Source organism: Hordeum vulgare, chromosome 5H (assembly GCF_904849725.1).
Source record: "Hordeum vulgare subsp. vulgare chromosome 5H, MorexV3_pseudomolecules_assembly, whole genome shotgun sequence".
Lineage (NCBI taxonomy): Eukaryota > Viridiplantae > Streptophyta > Magnoliopsida > Poales > Poaceae > Hordeum > Hordeum vulgare.
This window is the reverse complement of record NC_058522.1, coordinates 306,726,723-306,744,485: the sequence shown is the minus strand read 5'-3', so window position 1 is coordinate 306,744,485 and position 17,763 is coordinate 306,726,723. Positions and strand designations below refer to the sequence as shown.

At 47.6% G+C, this 17,763-nt stretch overlaps 1 protein-coding gene across 1 annotated transcript in view; it reads right to left on the bottom strand.

The window, feature by feature from the left end:
- LOC123395255 overlaps positions 1-9,758 on the bottom strand; it is a 64,853-nt gene extending 55,095 nt beyond the window's left edge. The window contains exon 1 of the mRNA XM_045090217.1: positions 9,718-9,758. The gene's annotated coding sequence lies outside the window, so the exon portion shown is untranslated. The remainder of the gene's footprint in view (positions 1-9,717) is intronic.
- Between the last annotated feature and the right edge of the window lie 8,005 nt (positions 9,759-17,763).

The window sequence follows — 17,763 nt, the reverse complement described above, 5'->3', positions numbered from 1 at the left end:
GAATTAAATCCACGAAAATAGCTATCCATCTCCAAAGCTTATGAAAACTTGTGGAGACATTATTTGTGATCATATTGAGCTCCCATAAAATATTGGTCATTATTAGTTAAGGGAAAATTGCCTTTTCCTATTTAATGCCAATATTGCATTTTAGGCACTTTCTAACGGAACTACCATTTTGGTAGCCAGGAAAAATCCCAAATAATTTGTGGAGCTTCTCCTATCCATATCTTCCCCATTTCCATCAAGATCCCAAGTTCCATAGTTCAAATTTTGAGCACAACATCAATTTGGAAATTCTGTCCAGAAGGGAAATTTACAAAGGAAGTGCTCTATTCCTTGATCTCCTTGAGCTGAAACTTTTCATGGTGGTTTACATTCCTAAATCACTAATGAATACCAAAAACTAGCTCAATCCCTCTATCAATCTTTTCCCAGCAAATTTCCTAAGATTCTGCCCCTTTGGAAGTGTTGTGAAGGAAGTACCATGTAGGCATTCTCAAATCATCTAAAATTTTGGCAGTAGCTTCCTATGCTCAAATCATCATCCTCCGCCAAATTTAAGCCAAATCCATCCAACCATTTGAGCCCAGCTTCAAATTCTAGTTTTTGGACCAATTTTTGGTTTGTGAAGGAAGAGTATGCAAACAGGGACTAAATGACTTCAAATTTCTTAGCCATATACTCCTTGCTACCCAATTCTGTTATGACAAAGATTCAACTCCATTTATCCATTCATTTCTCCAAAAACCACTACAAATAGTTTGTTGCCATAAACTGTTTTGGTAGTTTTCTTCTTCCCTAGAGTCACCTGTCCGGTTCAGTCACCGTTCTTATCTCATGGAGCAGTGAAGAACCTGTTGGACAAGGTGTGACATTCAGATGCGGGCTAGAGCATTATTTGTCCGTGGTGGCCACGTGGAGAACGCGCCAAATGCGTGCTCTGTGCGCCAGAGGCCTCCAGAGCCCTCCCTGGCACGCCATGAGCGTCAGAGAGCTTCCCTCCGCGTGCGAGAACCCTCTGGAGCTCTCTCCCCCTTGTCCCCTTGCTCTCAGCCTCCTCTACCGCCATGGATTCACCGTCGAGATCCCTCCACGGCGACGGTGAGCTCTCGGAGCTTCGGCCAGCGTCGAGCAGCTTCCCCCATCGGCTATTTAAGGCACCTCCTGAGTCCCTCTCCCTCTCGAGCAACCTCCTCGCCCCCAGTCCCTCTTCTCAAGCCGGAGCTCTCTGCTCCTCTCCTATGGCCGAAGCATCCGCCGCCGTTCTCCTCGGACGATTCCGGCGTCCTGGCACTTTCCCTCCTCTCCATCCTCACCCCTACCCCCCCTAGGTGTCTGTGCACCGCCGCCCTCTTCATTTTTGGGTCGGAGTCGTCGTGGACGTCGCTGGCGTCGCGCTCTACCGGAGCGCTCTGTCTCGTCGTGGCGCCGCGTCTCTAGTTCCCCTCGGCGTCCGGGTCGTGCAGGGATGGAGGCGGCGTTCTACCTCGATACCTCCGGTGCCACTCCCTCAGCCCAGGGTGGACAGAGCCGCCCTGGCAGACCCCCGCGCCGGCGCCTCCTCTTTGTCCCGCGGGCGAGCTGGAGGAAGAAGAAGATGGGAGGGGAGAGAGAGAGATGGGGCAGGGGCCCGCCCATCAGAGAGAGAAGGAGTCCAAACCCCGGGCCCGCGCAGTTTTAAGTGAAGGCGTATTTCCAAAAATAAGCTTTCCCTTAGAAGAAAGCATATTTCTGGAGAAGACGCCAGCGGTTATTCTCTCAGGGACCCGATGGCAATTATTTTAATTGCAGATTGGTCCTTCATCTTCAAATGCTTGTATCTTTTTGCTCGGGACTCCGATTGAGGTGATTCCAAAGCCCTCATCTTCGTCTCATCGAGCCCGTCATGTTGGTATCATTTTCACAAGGTGGTTACACTGTGAAAATGACCCTTTTGCCCTTGTCTCCAATCAGCCCCCTTCGAGAGAGAGCGGTATCCGACGATCCTTTCCGCGGACTCTCCGCACCTCTTCCGGGAGTATTCTTCGACCCTAGGCAAGCCAACCATCTGATATATGCCCTAAAGCATTGCTCTTTGTTGTTCCTACATGTTTAAATTAATATGATTGTGACTGTGTGTATAGTAATGTGTTATATGTGACTCGGACGAACCCTTGCTCGCATTTTCTTCAATGACGACACCACGCCTGAGTCTGAGCTGCTTCTGGCCGTCCGGGGTGGATGCCGACTTTATATTTCTCTTGTCAGCAGCTGGCCCGTGTTCTGAGCTGCTTTTCGACCGTCGCGGGCAGTTGTTAAATTTCTTTCCGTGACAGTGACCCTATGCTCTGAGTGTTCTTCGGTCGTCTTAGGGAACTGCTACATTCTTCTTATCAACACGTCCTCATGCTCTGAGCTGCTTTCCAGCTGTCTTGAGCCGGGGTTGAGTTATTCCGGTAACGTCCCAGATGTGTGTTGTAAAGACCGTTCTGGTGGCTACCGATTTAATTGCCGGTTTTATGCAAGGGTTCCGAGGGTCTAATTTACAGTTAGTGCTTGTAAAGTATAACTTGACATTTACATCTCGTATTATTAATAACTCATGGTGATATGGAGATAGGTTGTAGTGTTTTTACCATCGATGTGTCATGCATAGTTATCATCATGTTAAGTTATTATTGATGAACAACCATGCTTAATAGATATGTTGACAAAGCCAAACTTAAGTGGGTTGATCTTGAGTCACATGTCCGGGCTTATCCGTGCAACCACATTTGCCGTTGTGGGACAGCCTTGATTTCGTCTGATTGTGTGCTCTTTCACCGGTACCTCCAAAGAGGGAGGGTTATGCACGCATGCTACCTTGGCCCGGTAGGCGGTGATAACCCTGTGAGCCAATTGAGTTGTTTTGTGCGCACATCCCCGTTTGGGACAGTTTAGTTTGAACACGACAGTGGCAGGTGTCATGAGAACATATGGACACCGAGGGCAGGCCTCCGGGGGAGGATGAATGTCGGTGGTATGATGAAAGAGTCACGGGTCAGACAAGTTTCGTTGGAGCAATGCTGGTCCACCCGAATAGGATCACGAGGTCAGCGCTCCATGGTGTGGATAAAGTGTGCAACCTCTGCAGAGTGTCAAACTTATTCGAATAGCCGAGTCCACGGTATTAGACAGCCCGACCAGACCTCAGTAAGTGGTCAGCCGTATCAATGATAATAATGATGGAAGAACTCCTCTGGTGCATACATCGTAAGATGTCCGGTATATGACATGTTAGCCATGAGATGGCTATGAGATGAGTGGTCGGATGACCACATGAGTTGGATTGGATTTGGATCAGATTCAGACTGGATCATGAGAATAGTCGAAGTATAAATCATTTATCTAATATGCTTTACCTTATCGTATTCACTTTAGTAGTTATCTTGCTAGATAATCCTGTTATACCATGATAACTAATATTGCTAGATAGGTATGTTATAATGATTAATATTGCTCTAATAACAAATGCATGCTTGAATGCCATAGATTGCTTTGCTTAGTGTATATGTTAGTTTTGGTTTGCTTGCGAGTACATTCAAAAGTACTCAGTGGCTTTTAACATGGCCAGGTTCACATAAGGATCCGTCGTCCGTCAGCGAAGAGCCAGAGCGTTTGCGGGCTAGGAGCGTAACCGAGTCAGATCCCTGTGGATTAGAGCCGCACCAGGACCATGCTACCTTAGATAGACCTTCTCCCGCTGCCATCACCCTTGTAGTTCATCATGTAAAACTCTTATATTCATTAATAGAAATGCTCGTGTTCATGATACTTGTTGTAAACGTGCATGACAGAGTGATGTCCTGGGCTGGTGTGTATGACGACCGTCTGGCTAAAGTGGTAATCAGGCAGAGCGCCACAGCCAGGCAGCCGGCGAACTTCTGGACATCAAGGATTCGAGCCGGCCTCACCATCCGCTCGATGGCTCCGATCTTCTCAGGGTTTGCTTCAATGCCTCAAGCGGACACGAAGAAACCCAAGAGTTTGCTGCCTGGAACTCCAAAGACGCACTTTTCTGGATTAAGCCGGATCTTGTACTCACGCAGGTTGGCGAATGTCTCTCGAAAGTCTTCAAGGAGACTGAAGTGTTGCTTGGTCTTAACGACGATGTCATCCACATAGACGTGGATGTTTCTGCCGATCTGTGACACGAGGCATTGCTGCATGCAGCGCCGAAACGTGGCACCAGCGTTCTTTAGACCGAACATCATGATGGTGTAGCAGTAGGCCCCGAAGGGTGTGATGAAGGAGGTCTTTAGGCGATCAGCTCGATCCAGCTTGATTTGATGGTAGCCTGAATAAGCATCCAAAAAGGACAACAGTTCGCAACCGGTTGTGGAGTCGATCACTTGATCTATCCTGGGAAAGGCGAAAGGGTCTTTCGGGCACGCCTTATTCAGGCTTGTGTAGTCGATACACATTCGCCATGTGTTGTTCTTTCAGCACCAGGACAGGGTTGGCCAACCAGTCCGGGTGGAAAACCTCCATGATGAAGCCGGTTGCGAGAAGCCAGGCGATTTCTTCTCCAATTATGTCCCGCTTCCCCTCGGCGAAGCGGCGCAATGTTTGTTTCACCGGCTTGGCAACTGGCCGCACATGAAGCTTGTCCTCGGCGTACTTCCTCGGAACTCCTGGCATGTCTTTTGGAGACCATGCAAAGATGTCCCGATTCTCACGGAGGAAGTCGATGAGCTCGCCTTCCTATTTGGTGCTGAGATTAGCACCTATGGTGTCGCACTACTTGGGGTTCGTCGGGTCGAGTGGCACCTGCTTGGTTTCCTTGGCCGGCTCGAATGAGCCCTCGCCGGTCGACTGGGATGGTGGAGTAGGGATTGCCGCCTGCTCGATAGCCTGAGCCACGAGCCGGTCAATCTGCCTTTTCTCCTAAGCAATCACCAATGCGACGGCCAGACGGCTGCTGTCGTGGGCGCACTCGAGTGACTTCTTGTAGTCGCCAGCGATGATAACGATGCCCTTTGGACCCGACATCTTCATCTTGAGGTAGGCATAGTGGGGGATGGCCATGAATTTGGCCAGAGTAGGCCTGCCCAACAGCGTGTGGTATGCGCTGTTGAGATCCACCACCTTGAACCATATTTGCTCTCAGCGGAAGTGCGCCTTGTCACCGAAAAGGACATCCATCTGGATTTTGCCGATAGGCGAGCAGGACTGTCCCGGTACGATGTCGTGGAAGGCAGTGTTGGTCGGCTGGAGGTCCTTATCCTTTAGCCCAAGCTTGAGCAAGGTGTCGCGGTAGAGGATGTTTATGCTGCTGCCGCCGTCAACCAACACCCGGGAGAACCGGCAGGTGAGCCTCTTGGAGGCGAAAGTGGGGTCGAGGACGAGCTCGTATGAGCCAGCGTTTGGCATCACCGCAGGATGGTCAGCCCAGCTCCACGTAATTGGCTTTTCAGACCAATGAATGAATTGGGGAACCGGGGGGACCGTGGCATTCACCTCATGCCGGCGTTGTCGCTGGCTGTGCTTGTTGTCACCTTCGCTGGTGAAGACGGCGTAAGCTCCGTCTTGATGGGGGTAATCGTCGTGGAGACGGCCAGCGTTGTGAGGCGACGGTGGTGGAGCCAGAGCACGAGACACAGCAGCTGCCGCCGGGGAAGCTGGCAGACCTTCTCCTCGCAACAGTCGTTGTGCAAAGCTACACTGTCGGAGGATATGGGTCGCCGGATTTGCCCCAGTATGTATCTTGCAGGGCGCATCGAGCATTTGCTCAAATGTGAGCTTGGGCTGCCAGGTGTTCTTGTCGGTCCGTTGTCGTTGAGAGCCGGCGTGAGTAGCCAGCGCATCTTCCTCCACGTTAGCCACATGCTTGCTTGTGAAGCGCGAATCAAGTTGGTCCGCCTTGCGCTTGTTGTTCTGGCCGCCTCGATTATCGCCAGCCGGCTTGGGAGTAGTCGGCATGGGGACAATTTTGTCCGAGGCGGTGACCTTGACCCGCATCGCGGAGTCGACCGTGGCGTACTTGTCCGCCTTGGCCATGAGCACCGCCAGGGAGGTGGAATCAGAGCACATGAGCTTGTGCTTGAGTAGAGTGTCGTCTTGGCAGCCGTCAATGAAGTATTGAATGGCTTGTACCTCATGCACTCCATCGCAGGAGTTGCGCAGTTCCGTCCAACGCGTGACGTAGTCGCGAAGGGGTTCGTCAGGCCTCTGGACGCACATGGCCATATCGCGAGGCCAGCCAGGGCGCTTGTAAGTGTCAGTGAAGTTGCGGACGAACGCCTCATCGAAGTCAACCCACGAGTTGACGCTGCCGGCTGGAAGACTGTTAAGCCATGTCCTGGTTGAGCCGGCCAGCATGAGAGGCACGTAGCAGACGGCTACGTGCTTGTTGTCCCGAGCGACGCCGACTGCGGTGGTGTAGTCGATCAGCCAATCTTCTGGCTTGGTCGTGCCGTTGTACTTGGGGTGTCGCAAGGAAGAGTAAAGCCTCTGGGAAACAGCTCCCCTCAGATCGAGGGGGCGAAGCATGCCGGACCAATGGGACCATCCTCCTCAAGGAGGGCCGACTGCGCCAGAAGGTTGAGGCATCTGTGAGCATCGTTGTCGATGTGGGGACGCGAGGGCCGATCCGGGCCGAGATCGGAAGGGTGTCCTGGGAGCTTGTGGCGTTGGCCCCCTCCCGATGCTTCGAGGGAGGAACCTCATACACCGAATCCCTCTCGTCGCCGGCATCCCTGTGATGCCGGCCTGAAGATGGATCGCCCGGGCGCTGAGAGCGCCTGTCCTGGCTATCCTCACCCTTCCGGCCAGAAGTGCGATGCGAGGAGGAACCTTCAGCATGATGACGGCCGCTAGTGTTGTGATGTGCTCCGGGGTTGGCTCCCGGAGACTCTGACTGTGCATGACCAGGGTCAAGAAGAGACTACTGCTCGTTGGCGGCGTCAAGGAGATCCTTGACCCGCTTCTCCTGAAGAACGAGCTCCTCGCCCTCCAAACTTGGCATTTCTGCCATGGCCGCCTGAGCAGCTCATAAGTTGGTCACGGGAGTATCATAGATGGGCTGCTTGCCGCCTAGGATATTGGCAATGACCCGGCCACGGCCACGGACCAAGCCGAGCCGGCTAGGTCCTTCAGCAACCGGAGTGAAGCCGTAAGCGGAATTATACTCGCGTTGCACGGCCTTCATCCGATGCTTGGCGGCGGCGATGACATTACCCTCCTCCAAGATCTGCATGCGAGCCTCCTCGAGCGAGGCCCACGCATCTGTTGGGTTTGCAAAGGTGGCGATAGGCGTCTTCAAGCCGGCAAGGGCAGCATGAAGCGTGTCGGCTGATCCCGCAGCGGGATCAGCTGCATCTGCTGACTCCTTGCCGTGAGTCTTGCTGGTGCCGGCGCCACTGACCATCACCTCCATGAGGTTGGAGGCGACGACGACGTGATGCGGGGCAAGACACCCCGTAGATGATGGCGGACCGTCGAAGACGAGCACCTCGTTAGGGTACTCATCAAGCGCAGGCGTCTCCTCGAGGGAGAGCCTACTGAAACTGGTGCATAACGCGTCGATGTCGATGTCCTCGCCGAGGTAGCGAGGCCCATCATCAAGGCACAGGTCGCTGAAGAGAACGCCGAGGTTTGCAACAGCGGCGATGACGATGCTGGGGAGTGACTCGTCGTCAGACTCCCCATCAGAGTCCATGAGACGGACTGGGACGTCGATCAACATCGCAGAAACCTCCTCAAGGGCAGGCTCCACGGGCATGCTGATCGGTCCGGATGCGAAGCATCAAGCGATGTTGGCGAAGGGCCCCGTCCAACACGTAAATCCGGCCGATGCCGCGGACGACCCCACGATGGGCGCAAAATGTCGGTGTTTACTCATAACATACGCCATGGGTAGGCTAAAGATGGTGGGAAGCGAAGGGACACCGGCGAGCGCTGGAGACGAGGTTGATACAAGCATGGAATGCACGATGTACCTAGGTTCGGGGCTCTCCGTAGAGATAACACCCCTAATCCTGCCGGAATGTAGGGGCTGTTTTGTTCTCAGCCTAAAGTTGCCACGCTAACCTTAGTCATGCCACAATACCTTAGGCATGTGTTTGGTTCATTGTCACATTTGTGGCTTGCCACATTTTTCTAGTTATATGGTCCACATGTCATATACTCAATTTTTTTTCGAATCTTACCACACTTGTGGTGTCCATTTTGTTAGCCACACTTTTTGTGACAGCCACACTTTGCCTAAGGTTAGTTGTGGCAAAGTTAGTCATGAACCAAACAGACCCGTATAATGCACCAATGAGGCTACAATGTGCTCCTAGAGCTGTTCGACGAAGGAGGAAGGAGCAGCCGGCTCGCGTCTACCTCTCCTGTATGAGTGTGTGTGTGTGAAGGATTGACCGACCCTCTGCATGAAGGGGCGTCGGGGGTTTTTATAGACGAACCCACCGACCTAAAATAAGGATAAAAGTACATAAGTGGGACCCGGCTGGCAGCCTCGCCGGTTGGCCAGGGGGTCCATGGTGGTCTTGTCTTGTCGCTGGAAGGGCCCGCCGGCTGCGAGGTCCCATCTGGCTATGGGACCCGTCGGCCGTATCGCCCCTAGCCGGCCAGGGGATTGATCCGTATAGAATGAGTTGTGCTTTTCCTTCAAGGTAGAAGGCAAAGGAGTACGCTCAATGAACCTACCCGGGGTTATCCCCCGTCACTGCATGAAGTGAGAAGCTGGCTTGTGAAGCTGATTTTGAGAAGTTTTGGAAGCTTGGAGAGGATCAGAACAGGCTATTATATTCCATACTTCTATTGATCAACATCAATGGTAAGAAACTACAATTTCCCGGGGAAGTCATGCAAAACAGAACCATTTATATTACATACTTCTATTGATCAACTTCAATGCTAAGAAAGTACAACTTCCTCGGGCAGAGCCATGCAAAACTGAATCACCGATATGCGATATTCCATCCTTCTATTGATCGGCTTCAATGGTGCTGCTTCTAAGAAAACTACATTCACGGTTATCCAGGTCTGTCCAACAATGGCTTATTGAGCACAATGCATATGGTTAAAAAAATTAGACACTCAAAAGAAATCTAAAAAAACACAAAACAATCAATCTAAAGAAAACATTTTATATTTGTCCCACAAGAATAATTCACCGGCTGGAGGCGAAGGATAAGGGCACAAGCGTAGTTGGAGCCAGTAAAAACAAGTCGACAAACTGCATAACAAAAGCACAAGCACCAACAACGGTAGGGTACGGAAACAACAACTGACAGATAGAAAGCAGGACAATATACAGGCGAGCCACTGGTCTTTGATCTACAAGAAGGTCCTACCGATTTGGTCCACGGCGAGAAGATTGCCCCGGTTGAGGCCGAAAGCCATGAAATTCATCCACGCCAGTTCCCCATTGTTGGATGACCAGCCGAATGACAGAGATGGGGGAGGCAGCGGAGCGTCCGCTAACGGTTGAACTGCTCGAACCGCTGACCGGGTTGGGCGAAATAAGTTTTCCGGATTCATACAGTGAAGGCTGAAGTATCTGGGGCCGCCGTAGCTTCTAGCCAACAGATTCACAAACCGGCTACCCATGGTGGGCGGGCTTCCTGATAATCAAAAGAAAGAACAAGGGACTTGTTGAATGTTGGTAATGATTGTAGTTTCTTCTCTCGTAATATCAAAGAACCATGTACAAACACAGAGAAATATCATCAGAGATTCACGGAGTACCTGAGGAGGGGGGATGGGAATCAACTGAACCTGGAAATTTCTGGAAAGGAGAGTATCGGCACTCAACCACGCAGCAAGATCGATATGTTGTTTGGCAACAAATTGGGGGTATTTGGGGAGGAGGCGTTGTTGGCGGCGCAAGGAAAACCTTAGAGGGAGATCCGGTGCGATTCCTACCCTAACGCCTTCCCCCGTGGGTTGCTGGGCCAGATAGGGCTAAGTGGGCTAAATCTGTAATGTCTTCCATTTTTTTTCTTAATACATGTTTTTTTTTGAACGGTTAATACATGTCTTCTTTTTTTAACAGACCCTTGTGCATCTTCCATGTACATCTGAAACATTTTTTATCTACATTGAACGTTTGCAAAACACATTATTCATATTCTTTTTCAAATGTGTGTTTTGAAAAAGTGTTAAAAATCAAATACACATTAAAAATTGAATGGTATAAAACGTTTCAAAACTACACGAATATATTTTTACATCGTATAAAAGTTTTAAACATATCATGAACATTTTTTTTGAAACTTGATGTTTTGTGTAGCGTAAACTTGTAATGTACTAATATTTTTTAATTATATGTTACATTATATAAATGTTTAAAAATGTCATGTGTATTTCTTTGAAACACGTGAAAGTTATTTAAAGGTAAAGTATGTTTTTGTCCCTCAACCACTACATCAGACAACTTGCAACCCCAACTATACAAATTGGACAAGTTCCATCCCTCCTTTCGGTTTTGACCAATTGGTGTTGAATCGCCCTGGTTTTGAATGCCTCATGCTGACATGGCAAAAAAGGCCTACAAATTGACACCTCTCTCTCCCCCATGCAACTCCTCACTCTCACACGACATCTGTAGGGCACGGAGCACACAGAAGAGCAAGATGGCGATGTTGGTAGTCTCGACGATGCGAGGGAGGCGCCAGGAGATGAGGCACTAGTGCAGACGGCTGCTATACAAATGGTTTTACCCCTTTCCGTGACGCAGTTTTAAACCGACACCTTGCGTGTGTGGACGGTAGGGGAACCTATACCACACAACACACATAAATCATCGGCGATGAATGCGCCCAGTCACACACGATGGGGAAAAATATAGCTTATGCGATTGGAAGGGCCATCACAAACAAACATATTGGGGGAGTCGTGTGAGATGTGCTTAACATTCCACGCAGGGAATCTTAAAGATACGTCTCCATTCGTATTGCACATCACACACGATTTTCTGCATACCTTCGTCTATGTTAGGGGTGGCCATCACGCACGGTGGCTAGAAGAAACTGTTTGGCATAGGATTGTACATCACACACATTTTTTATGTGAAAACATTTGCGAAAGGGTGGCCTAACACGCAGTTGTCGGCCGAAAGTCATGTGTGATTGTCCACTGAGCCAACACGCTAACTTTCCAAAAATTGTGTGGGTGTGTTGAGGTCATCGCTCACGGTGTTGTATGACAAACTGTTTGCAATAAGAAAGCCCAATAATCAACCTAATTGTTCTATTATTTATAATCCATTTAGTAATCAAATTGACACTTCATATCAAGCACACAATATATTTCATTTCGTATTACGCAACCATGATACAACATCATATAGACATATATTACCTAGCTATGTACCCAATTACACGACAGTGCCAAGTTTCACGTGCAACAACTAAAATTTCTTAGTAGCATCATATACGGTAAATAGACAGGTGAATCTCGTCTAGAAAAATGTTGAAATGGAAGGTAAATATTGAGCCTTCACTGATGTCGAAGGTGTTGGAAATATGCCCTAGAGGCAATAATAAATTAGTTATTATTATATTTCTTAGTTCATGATAATCGTTTATTATCCATGCTATAATTGTATTGATTGGAAACACAATACTTGTGTGGATACATAGACAAAACACTGTCCCTAGTAAGCCTCTAGTTGACTAGCTCGTTGATCAAAGATGGTCAAGGTTTCCTGGCCATAGGCAAGTGTTGTCACTTGATAACGGGATCACATCATTAGGAGAATCATGTGATGGACTAGACCCAAACTAATAGACGTAGCATGTTGATCGTGTCATTTTGTTGCTACTGTTTTCTGCGTGTCAAGTATTTGTTCCTATGACCATGAGATCATATAACTCACGGACACCGGAGGAATGCTTTGTGTGTATCAAACGTCGCAACGTAACTGGGTGACTATAAAGATGCTCTACAGGTATCTCCGAAGGTGTTCGTTGAGTTAGTATGGATCAAGACTGGGATTTGTCACTCCGTGTGACGGAGAGGTATCTCGGGGCCCACTCGGTAATACAACATCACACACAAGCCTTGCAAGAAATGTAACTTAATGTAAGTTGCGGGATCTTGTATTACGGAACGAGTAAAGAGACTTGCCGGTAAACGAGATTGAAATAGGTATGCGGATACTCACGATCGAATCTCGGGCAAGTAACATACCGAAGGACAAAGGGAATGACATACGGGATTATATGAATCCTTGGCACTGAGGTTCAAACGATAAGATCTTCGTAGAATATGTAGGATCCAATATGGGCATCCAGGTCCCGCTATTGGATATTGACCGAGGAGTCTCTCGGGTCATGTCTACATAGTTCTCGAACCCGCAGGGTCTGCACACTTAAGGTTCGACGTTGTTTTATGCGTATTTGAGTTATATGGTTGGTTACCGAATGTTGTTCGGAGTCCCGGATGAGATCACGGACGTCACGAGGGTTTCCGGAATGGTCCGGAAACGAAGATTGATATATAGGATGACCTCATTTGGTTACCGGAAGGTTTTCGTGCATTACCGGAAAAGTTTCGGGCTCATCGGTAGTGTACCGGGAGTGCCGGGAGGGGTGCCGGGGACCATCGGGAGGGGTGTCACGCCCCAAGGGGTCTCATGGGCTATGGGAAGAGATAAACCAGCCGCTGGTGGGCTGGAATAAGTTCCCACTAAGGCCCATAAGGTTTGAGAAGGAAAAAACACAAGGTGGAAAGAGTTTCCAAGTGGGAAGGTGGAATCCTACTCCAAGTAGGATTGGAGTAGGACTCCTCCACCTCCAATTTCGGCCAAACCTTTAGGTTTTGAGGCTGCCTCCTCCCCTCCCTCCCACCTATATATACGGAGGTTTTAGGGCTGATTTGAGACGACTTTCTCACGGCTGCCCGACCACATACCTCCATAGTTTTTCCTCTAGATCGCGTTTCTGCGGAGCTCGGGCGGAGCCCTGCTGAGACGAGATCATCACCAACCTCCGGAGCGCCGTCACGCTGCCGGAGAACTCTTCTACCTCTCCGTCTCTCTTGCTGGATCAAGAAGGTCGAGATCATCGTCGAGCTGTACATGTGCTGAACGCGGAGGTGCCGTCCGTTCGGTACTAGATCGTGGGACTGATCGCGGGATTGTTCGCGGGGCGGATCGAGGGACGTGAGGACGTTCCACTACATCAACCGCGATCTCTAATCGCTTCTGCTGTACGATCTACAAGGGTACGTAGATCACTCATCCCCTCTCGTAGATGGACATCACCATGATAGGTCTTCGTGCGCGTAGGAAAATTTTTGTTTCCCATGCGACGTTCCCCAACAGAAGGTCCTTGCAACTTTAGGACAGTGCGTGTGGATGGTTGCCCGCACATCCTTCATCCTCTTGAGGAAGACTTCAAGATTATACCATGGGTGTTGTATGAATACCTTCCTCGTCTCTTGGACATACAGGTGGTTTGAGACATACTCGTCAATGAACTGCTTTGGAAAGGACTCGAAACAAAGATATGCATAAATTTCATTCTGAGAAGTTGACATGTCGCAAAGGGAAAGAAGACAAGGTAAAAGAGATTAGTACTTTAGTTGAATCGGATTTGACCGAGGAGGTCCTTGGATGAGGTTAAATAGCAACTCATATATCTCCGTTGTGGTGTTTGCGTAAGTAAGATGCGATCCTACTAGATACCCTTGGTCACCACGTAAAACATGCAACAACAAAATTAGAGGACGTCTAACTTGTTTTTGCAGGGTATGATTGTGATGTGATATGGCCAATGATGTGATGTGATATATTGGATGTATGAGATGATCATGTTGTAATAGAAATATCGACTTTTACGTCGATGGTACGGCAACCGGCAGGAGCCATAGGGTTGTCTTTATACTAACATATGTGCTTGCAGATGCGTTTACTATTTTGCTAGGATGTAGCTTTAGTAGTAATAGCATAAGTAGCACGACAACCCCGATGGCAACACGTTGATGGATGATCATGGTGTGGCGCCGGTGACAAGAAGATCGTGCCGGTGCTTTGGTGATGGAGATCAAGAAGCACGTGATGATGGCCATATCATGTCACTTATGAATTGCATGTGATGTTAATCCTTTTATGCACCTTATTTTGCTTAGAACAACGGTAGCATTATGAGGTGATCTCTCACTGAAATTTCAAGACGAAATTGTGTTCTCCCCGACTGTGCACCGTTGCTACAGTTCGTCGTTTCGAGACACCACGTGATGATCGGGTGTGATAGACTCAACGTTCACATACAACGGGTGCAAAACAGTTGCGCACGCGGAACACTCGGGTTAAGCTTGACGAGCCTAGCATGTGCAGACATGGCCTCGGAACACATGAGACCGAAAGGTCGAGCATGAATCGTATAGTTGATATGATTAGCATAGAGATGCTTACCACTGAAACTATTCTCGACTCACGTGATGATCGGACTTGAGATAGTGGATTTGGATCATGTACCACTCAAATGACTAGAGAGATGTACTTTTTGAGTGGGAGTTCTTAAGTAATATGATTAATTGAACTAATTGTCATGAACATAGTCTAATGGTCTTTGCGAATTACGATGTAGCTTGCACTATAGCTCTACTGTTTTTACATGTTCCTAGAGAAAATTTAGTTGAAAATTGATAGTAGCAAAACTTTGCAGACTGGGTCTGTAAAACCGAGGATTGTCCTCGTTGCTGCGCAGAAGGATTATGTCCTTAATGCACCACTCGGTGTGCTGCACCTCGAGCGTCGTCTGTGGATGCTATGAACATCCGACATACACGTTTCTGATGACTACACGATAGTTCAGTGCAAAATACTTAATGGCTTAGAAGCAAGGCGCCGAAAACGTTGTAAAACGTCACGGAACATAAGTGATGTTCTAAAGAGATGAAATTGTGATTTCATGCTTGTGCCCTTGTTAAGAGGTACGAGACCTCCGACAAGATTCTTTGTCCACAAAGTAAAGGAGAAAGGCTCAATCGTTGAGCGTGTGCTCAGATTGTCTGAGTACGACAATCGCTTGAATCAAGTGGGAGTTAATCTTCCAGATGAGATAGTGATAGTTCTCCAAAGTCACTGCCACCAAGCTGTGAGAGCTTCGTGATGAACTATAACATATCAAGGATACATACAATGATCCTTGAGCGATTCGCGATGTTTGAAACTGCGAAAGTAGAAATCAAGAAGGAGCATCAATAGTTGATGGTTTGTAAAACCACTAAGTTTCAAGAAAGGCAAGGGCTAGAAGGGATACTTCGTGAAACGGCAAAACAGTTGCTGCACTAATGAAGAGACCCAAGATTAAACCCAAACCCGAGACTAAGTGCTTCTGTAATGAGGGGAACAATCACTGAGGCGGAGCAACTCAAGATACTTGGTAGATAAGAAGGCTGGCAAAAGTCGAAAGAAGTGTATTTGATATACATGATGTTGATGTGTACTTTACTAGTACTCCTAGCAGCATGAGGGTATTGGATACCGGTTCGGTTGCTAAGTGATTAGTAACACGAAATGAAAGCTACGGCATAAACGGAGACTAGCTAAAGGCGAGGTGACGATACGTGTTGGAAGTGTTTCCAAGGTTGATATGATCAAACGTCGCACGCTCCCTCTACCATCGGGATTGGTGTTAAACCTAAATAATTGTTATTTGGTGCTTGCGTTAAGCATGAACATGATTGGATCGTGTTTATTGCAATACGATTATTAATTTAAGGAGAATAATGGTTACTCTATTTTCTTGAATAATCACCTTCAATGGTTTATTGAATCTCGATCTTAGTGTTACACATGTTCATAATATTGGTGCCAAAAAGATACGAGTTAAATGATGATAGTACCACTTACATGTGGCACTGCCGCTTGAGTCATGTTAGTATAAATTGCATGAAGAGGCTCCATGCTGATGGATCTTTGTACTCACCTGATTTCGAATCACTAGTGACATGCAAACCATACCACGTGAGCAAGGCCTTGTTTTCATTGAGATGAAATTAAGATAGTAACTTGTTGGAAGTGATACATTTTGATGTATGCAGTCCAATGGGTACTGAGGCACGCAGTGGATATCATTTATGTTCTTACTTCACTGATGATTTGAGTAGATACGGGAGTATTTACTTAATGAATCACAAGTCTGAAATGTTGAAAAGTTCAAATCCGTTTCAGAGTGAAGTTCGTCGTAACAAGAGGATAAACTGTCTACGATATGATCATAGAAATGAATATCTGAGTTACGAGTTTTGGTACGCAGTTAAGACAATGTGGAAATTGTTTCGCAGTTCATGCCACCTCGAACATCATAGTGTGATGATGTGTCTGAACGTCATAGCCACGCACTATTTGGTATGGTGCATACTATGATGTCTCTTATCGAATTACCACTATCGTTTATGGGTTATGCATTAGAGACAACCGCACTCACTTTAAATAGGGCACCGCATATTTCCGTTGAGATGACACAGTATAGACTGAGGTTTAGAGAAATCTAAACTGTCGTTTCTTGAAAGTTTGGGGTTTCGACACTTGTGTGAAAAAGTTTCAGTCTGATAAGCTCGAACCCAAAGCGGATAAATGCTTCTTCATAGGGTATCCAAAACAGTTGGGTACATCTCCTATCTCAGATCCGAAAGCAAAGTGTTTGTTTCTAGAAACGGATCCTTTCTCGAGGAAAGGTTTCTCTCGAAAGAATTGAGTGGGAGGGTAGTAGAACTTGATGAGGTTATTGAACCATCACTTCAACCAGTGTGTAGCAGGGCGCAGGAAGTTGTTCCTGTGGCGCCTACACCAATTGAAGTGGAAGCTGATGATGGTGATCATTGAGCTTCGAATAAAGTTACTACAAACCTCGTAGGTCGACAAGGTCGCGTACTGCTGCAGAGTAGTACGGTAACCCTGTCTTGGAGGTCATGTTGTTGAGCAACAGTGAACCTACGAGTTATGGAGAAAGCGATGGTGGGCCCAGATTCCGACAAATGGCTGGAAGCCATGAAATCCGAGAGAGGATCCATGGATGAAAACAAAGTGTAGACTTTGGAAGAATTACTTGATGGTCATAGGACTATTGAGTAAAGATGGATTTTTAAAGGAAGACAGACGATGATAGTGATAAGTCACTATTAAGAAAAGCTCGACTTGTCGCAAAGATGTTTCCGACAAGATCAAACAGTTGACTATGATGAGACTTTCTCACTCGTAGCGATGCTGAAAGTCTGTTAGAATTATGTTAGTAGTTGCTGCATTATTTATGAAATATTGCACGTAGGATGTCAAAACATTGTTTTCTCGACGGTTTCCTTGAGCAAACATTGTATGTGATACAACCAGAAGGTTTTGTCGATCCTAAAGATACTAGCAAGTATGCAAGCTCCAGTGATCCTTCAATGGACTAGTGCAAGCATCTCGGAGTTGGAATATACACTTTGATGAGATGATCAAAGATTTTGGGTTTGTACAAGGTTTATGAGAAACTTGTATTTCCAAAGAAGTGAGTGGGAGCACTATAGAATTTCTGATAAGTATATGTGGTTGACATATTGTGGATCAGAAGTAATGTAGAATTTCTGTAAAGCATACAAGGTTGTTTGAAAGAAGTTTTCAAAGGAGTACCTGGATTACGCTACTTGAACGTTGAGCATCAAAGATCTATGGAGATAGATCGAAAGCGCTTAATAGAAGTTTCAACAAGATGCATGCCTTGACAAGTTTTTGAAAGAGTTCAAAATAGACCAGCAAAGAAGGAGTTCTTGGTTGCGTTGTGAGGTGTGAATTTGAGTAAG